The sequence below is a fragment of the Fukomys damarensis genome, unplaced genomic scaffold (assembly GCF_012274545.1).
Source record: "Fukomys damarensis isolate Sample0158 unplaced genomic scaffold, DMR_v1.0_HiC HiC_scaffold_31, whole genome shotgun sequence".
Lineage (NCBI taxonomy): Eukaryota > Metazoa > Chordata > Mammalia > Rodentia > Bathyergidae > Fukomys > Fukomys damarensis.
Genome location: NW_022900943.1, coordinates 22,433,159 through 22,439,254, shown reverse-complemented (window position 1 = coordinate 22,439,254; position 6,096 = coordinate 22,433,159). Strand labels below are relative to the sequence as shown.

At 39.3% G+C, this 6,096-nt stretch overlaps 1 long non-coding RNA gene across 1 annotated transcript in view; it reads left to right on the top strand.

Annotated features, from left to right (window-relative positions):
* The window catches only part of LOC104863163, a 6,054-nt gene extending 1,383 nt beyond the window's left edge, over window positions 1-4,671 (top strand). Inside the window, exons 3-4 of the long non-coding RNA XR_780498.1 lie at window positions 230-298; window positions 4,452-4,671. This is a non-coding gene — a long non-coding RNA (uncharacterized LOC104863163). The remainder of the gene's footprint in view (window positions 1-229; window positions 299-4,451) is intronic.
* Window positions 4,672-6,096: the final 1,425 nt, after the last annotated feature.

Below are 6,096 nucleotides of genomic sequence, written 5' to 3'. Positions count from 1 at the left end.
TGGAGAGAGAGAGAGAGAGAGAGAGAGAGAGAGAGAGAGAGAGAAACAGAGAGAGAGAGAGAGAGAGAGAAAGAGAGAGTCAAAGAATGATTCATACATTCTCTGGCTTTTCATTCGTACGTATTTGCTCTTGAACACAGAGCAACTTTTGCCTTCTCTACCATTTATTCAAAGCAATTTTTGACACTTCATCTACCAAATGAGTGGACTTTCTCTTTTTCCACAAAAGATTCAGATCCCACAACTGACCTATGCACAGAGAAACTTCATGTAGATGCGTGTTCATCTGCCTGCTGAGGTAGGTCCTGTATATGGTTGGAGGGAGGGGAGCAGAAAACATGTGGCAGGGACTGAGGTGAACTGGTAGCACATGCTCTGTCCAAAGGAGCAGAGCTGCTCAGATCTAGCTGATTTTTGCTAAGCAAAAACAACCCTACTTTTGTGTTTTCTTCCAATCTTTTAATGTTGTTAAGTAGCGAACTAGTTTTTAAAACACTGTAGAGGCTAAACAATAATGTGGGATTTATTCAATAGGCAACCTGCCAATTTGTGATTGTTGGATTCTTCTTCAGTTTGACAATTTGCTCACAGTTTTGAGTACAGGCATTCCTTAACTGCCATTCCTAGGATAAAGGCTCTAAGCCACTTTTCTAATACGAGTGAAAACTTCCAGTGGTTCATTTATGCCCCTGGAGAGCTCTCTTTTTGTATCCATACCAAAAATTGACTAAAAACTGATATTAGAGACAAGTAGGAAGTAAATGACCTGAGTACAGCCAACTGGCTCATAATTGTAACCCTCAACTGTGGTCTTATTAATATGATCGCCTAACCAACTAAGTGATGTTATAAGTTGCTTAGCATTATACTTTTCCTATTCCACCTAAAATATAATGCCATTTGAGGTGTTATGTTTTCTGACAGAATGCAATATCTTATTCATGCAGCTAAGATCAAGAAGAGATATGAACAGACCCTGAATAGATGATTGAATAGGTATATTGTCACCACAAACTCGAGGAATCAGATTTTTCTTTGATTGAATTCTTTATTTCACTTCATGAGTATAGCCTTTAAGAACTAAAATAAAAATGCTAGTTTTTAAAATATAAAATAATAATCTACATATGTTTAAAGTATACAGCAGGTGCTTTTGTACTTCCAAAGCTCTAGAGAAATAGTGCCATAAAATAAATAATCAAATAGTCAATCTGAAAAACACCTCATGTTCTGATCCCTACTGGTAGTTCTGAGTTCAATATCAAATTGTGTTTGACTCATGGGGAGGACTCATTCATTATATAAGGATTTCATTGCAAGTTTATACAGACTGGAGTCACAACTGTTGATGCAGGTCCTTGAGAGGCTGAAGCTATTTGAAGAGGAGATTTAGGCTCCTGTCTTATGCTTAATGTTTCTTGCTTCTTTGCATTTTGGCTTGAGGTCCACTAACTTTCTCTTCTCTAGCATCTGGAGATAGTTCCTATAGTTCAGTGAGCCTGTGAAGGCAATCAATTCATTTCTGGCCAAACCTACTTGCCAATAGAAACCTTCCTTTGGTCTTAAGCTCCTGGAATAAAATACAAAAACCAAAACAAGCCTGGTTTCCTTAGCAAATGATCTCTTCTCTATCTCCCTCCTGAAACAAGTCTTAGTTTATTAATCAGCTGATGTAGAGAGGAGATTATAGAGAATATTTGTTTATAGCTTAAGAAAGAGTAGATCTTGGGGATACCATTTCATACCTCCACCTCTCAACTACCCTTTATGTTGTGGGTGCATTTTTTGGTGCCTGAAACTGCATGGAGCCTTTTCTATGACATCTAGGATCTTTAAGAAGATATGGGGTGAGGAATTTCCACTTTCTTGTGATTGTTTAATGAGAGATGAGAAAAGTTAGTAAGTACACCCTTACTTCAACTTGGGGACACGGAGAAGTTAGGGAACGGCTGTATGGTTCTGAGCTACTTGGAGGAGGGATGACTCAGGAGCGGGCCCTGAGGGAGCAGGGGAGGAGCAGCCTTCCTCCCTTTCTGAGCTTCTGTGTCCTCTCCACAGCCTGATGGAGCAAATCTTCATTCCCATCTCAGGATGTAATGGACTATTTGATTTTTTAAATCTTATTGAGTTTATTGGTACTTTTAAAGTATACAGTACGGTTCCATTCATCATTGGGATCTTGTACCCTTACGTGACAGGTCTTAGTTCTCATTTTTTCCCCTTACCCCTGCCCTACCTTCTCCCCATCTACCCTTCCTTAGTTACAAAGACTTTGTTTCCATTTTTCCTTTTCTCATTGCTCTATTTGATTTTAAAAGAGCCACGAGTTTCCATTACTGAGAGAACTTTTTCTACCTGCTACTTTTGTTGTTATAGGAATTCCTATTATGGCATGGCGTGTTTCAATTATTTCTTCTAGCCAAGGGTGTAGCATTATAAATCATTGACAGATAAGGTTCATGCCATTTCATGGGGCTAATTTCTGTGAGCTGCTTGAGACTGACAGCTTGAAGAAGACAACGAACTGCTTCTTCTGCTATTCTTGATGAGCACGTGTCGGTGGGCTTTATTTCTTTCAGAAAAAAATAGTATATTCCCTAAAAATCTTAATAAAATTCTTTAAGAGGAGCTGACATGACAGAAAAGTCAGATAAGAAGTGACATTTTCTAATTTTGCATAGTATTTGCTGGACAGTAATTCCTGGAAAGATGATACCAGATCCCAATTAAGAGAAGCTCAACCAGGACAATGGCATTTCTTGAATATTCACATTAATGTTGGCAAGAGATAACAATGAGTTTAGAAATTACTATAGGAAAACACTCATGTGTTTTTCATGCCTATTTTGGAAATTCTGTATCACAGACAAGTTTATCTTAAACTGATCAATGACACCCTCCTGTCACATTCTTGTTCCAAAACACTGCAACTATGTTATTTATAAATTTTACTCCTGAATGTAAAGCTCTTGCTATACTTTGGATCTAGAACTTCCTACAAGGGCCCATATTTTGCATGTTTGGTCTCCCTTCTGGGGGCTGTGAAACGTTTGGGAGGTGGGACGTAGTGGGAGCATCTCCAGTCACTGTGTTCCATAAGGAAACCTTGGGCCCCCGGCCCCTTCCTCTTTTCTTGTGCTTCCTGGCCATGAGGTGAGCAGTTCGCCCCACCGTGCACCCCCACTCCTGCCATCACCGGCCCTGTCACAGGTGCAAAGCAATGGGTCAACCTTACCTTGGTTTGAAAATCTCCAAACCTGTGAGCCAAAATAAGCCTTTTCTCTTTGTAAGTTAATTGTCTCAAGTATTCTGTTCCAGTTATAGAAAGTGAATTAATAGAGATTTTTTTTTAAAGGCTATTTTAAACCCTCAGTGTTCTGTGGCCAAACAAGGTTTCCCAAAGGAAACTCTGCCCACTGACAGAAAGAAAGCCAAGGCTGACTGGTACAAATCAAAATCCAACCTAGTATTTTCAGTTTCTTGAAGTTGGGACTTTCTAGGTTACTCCTTGCCATTGTTAATAGTGTGACATGGTAGAAAACAAAGTCAATGAAAGCACTTCTCAAGTTCAGCACTGAAATTTACATTCTTCAGCAAATAAGTCTTCCTATTCAGAAACATTGCTTCCCATCAATATTTTATTCTTGTGCCAACCCAACTGATGTGCGTTGAATGTTACAGGTTTTAATAAAACCATATGAATTTGAGTGTGGTGGTTTCTGCTTTTATTCCCAGCACTCTGGAAGGCTGTGGCAGGAGGATCTCTAATTACAGCCCAGATTTGGCAATTTGATGGCTTAATGAAACTCTTGTCTCAAAATATCAGCTGGGGATGTAGCTCCGTAGAAGTCCTTAGGTTCAATTCTCAGTGCCACAGAAACAAAATGAAACAAACAACAATAGCCCATGAGAAAAGGAATGACCCATAGGTCAGAATTCATTTTGGTCCTGCTGGGGATGAGGGCGGGGGAAGCCTTTTGAAATTTAGCCTATTTAAAATGTTTAAATATGCTGCCAGCAACTAAAAGAGAAAAACAAAAGAAAGGGAAAAAATTAAAAGTGGAGACACACACTCTGCAGCGTGCAAACCATTATTATGACACAAATAAATAATTAAAGGATACAGTTGCTCTGGCTTTTCCAGCATTTAGTATCTATCTACTTTTAAGTTCTATGCCCATATATTTGACTTGCTGAGAGTCCTATGAAATGGGAGATTTTTTAAAAAGAATAAAATTTCAATCAAAAATTAAATGTTGAAGGCAGTGGAAATGTTAATTACACTGATTTGTTCATTGCATGTATTGAACTATCACATGGTATCCCATGAGTTTGTACAATTAAAAGGATAATTAATTAAAAATAAGTGTCACCATATTTCCTTGAAAAAGACTAAAGCATTGTTTACTAAGTGTGAACTATTTATTATTTGTAACTATGCATTAATCTAGATAAGGAAATAATAGCCCATCCACTGCCATGCATAAAGTCAAAGTCAGTGAGTGCTTTCTTCGCGTGGAGATAGCTGCTGACTGGTGAGTCAAAGCCAGCAAGGCAGGCAGAAGGACGAGGACGAGGATGAGGATACGTCGTGACACATCCACTGACCCAGGACCTGGTACACAGAGATCGTGCCGATGAATTAGGCAGCCTTCGCAGGAAGAGCAGGATCCCGACAATGATTCGACCAGAATGGACTTTATATGCACATGGTGCAGAGAAGGGTAAGGACTGGTACCATTTTAACCAAGTCTATGCACTATGGTATTGATGTGAGACTTAGTCTACTAATTTAAGTAAACTTTTAAAATTTGGAATAAGTTCTTTTTGTGTATCATTTCATGACATATTTTCCATTCATTGTGTTTATTGGTACATGTTCGGTATACAGTATGATGACGTTCATCAGTGGGAATCTGTGCCTTTACGTGATATATCTTTGTTCTTATTTGCTCCACTCATTTCCTTACCCTCCCTTCAACCCCTCCACCCCCGCCTTATTAACAAAGACTTTGTTTCCTTTTTTTTTCCTTTTCTCGTATTTATTCCTTTCCCTTCTTTCCTTTCCCTTACCCCTCCCACTTCCGCTTTCGCTTCCCCTTTGGACCTTTTCTTCCTATTTCACATTATCTATTATGCATACACCCTCCCTGGAGGAAAGAGAGCCTCTTTCATAAACGGTGCTGGAAAAATTTGGTTTCAACTTGCCAAAGTTGAAACGAGGCCTATATCTCTCACCAAGCACTAAACTAAAGTTGAGATGGATCAAAGATCTGAATATTAAAACAGAAACACTAAACCAGCTGGAAGAGAGGAAGACATTGGCTTAGGAAAAGAGTTCATAAACAAGACCTCAGTTGCGGTGAACTAGCACGAAGAATCAACAACTGGGGCCTCTTCTTATTTCATGGCATAATTTTAAGAATTCCTGTAGCAAGACACTTATATCTACCTGGTTTCATAACAGGCTTCTCAGAGTCCTTCCTGGCCTGGACCTGAGCACCCGTTACTGAGTTATTATGATGAAAGCACTGTCTCCAAGAATAAGCACAATCTCAATTTTAATCATGCTGTCTATAAATGATTATTACTCTCTCGTGGACCATGCTGACCAAGAACAAACTATACTCTTTCGCCTTCCTAGAACCTCTACTGTATCTCAAGCTCTTGGAGGTGAGGAGCAACAAGCGTATTTAGAAAGCGGATTGCTCTTGGCTGACCCCTACTGGCCTAAAATTTAAATAGTACAAAGAAAAACAGCAACTATGACCAAAGTCCCAGGAGGCAGAGTGGTTAGCTCCGATTTTATCTTCATCACTTGCTAGGTATAGAACCATGAGCAAGTCACCTACTTCCTCAGGTCCTCAGTCTCCTCATCTGTATAGTGGGAGGGTGGGTGGGGATTAATATTTTGTCTGACTAGACCAGCTAGTATTTTGAGATTTAACTACTGTTCCTTACAGTTTTTTAAATTGAAGCGTGGGAGCCAGAAAGCCATCCTCAACGATGGTCATGAAGCTATTTTTTACATAAGGTGATACACTGAACAGAACGAATTATTTCTTGGTACTATAATTTAATTACCTGGCATGTGCT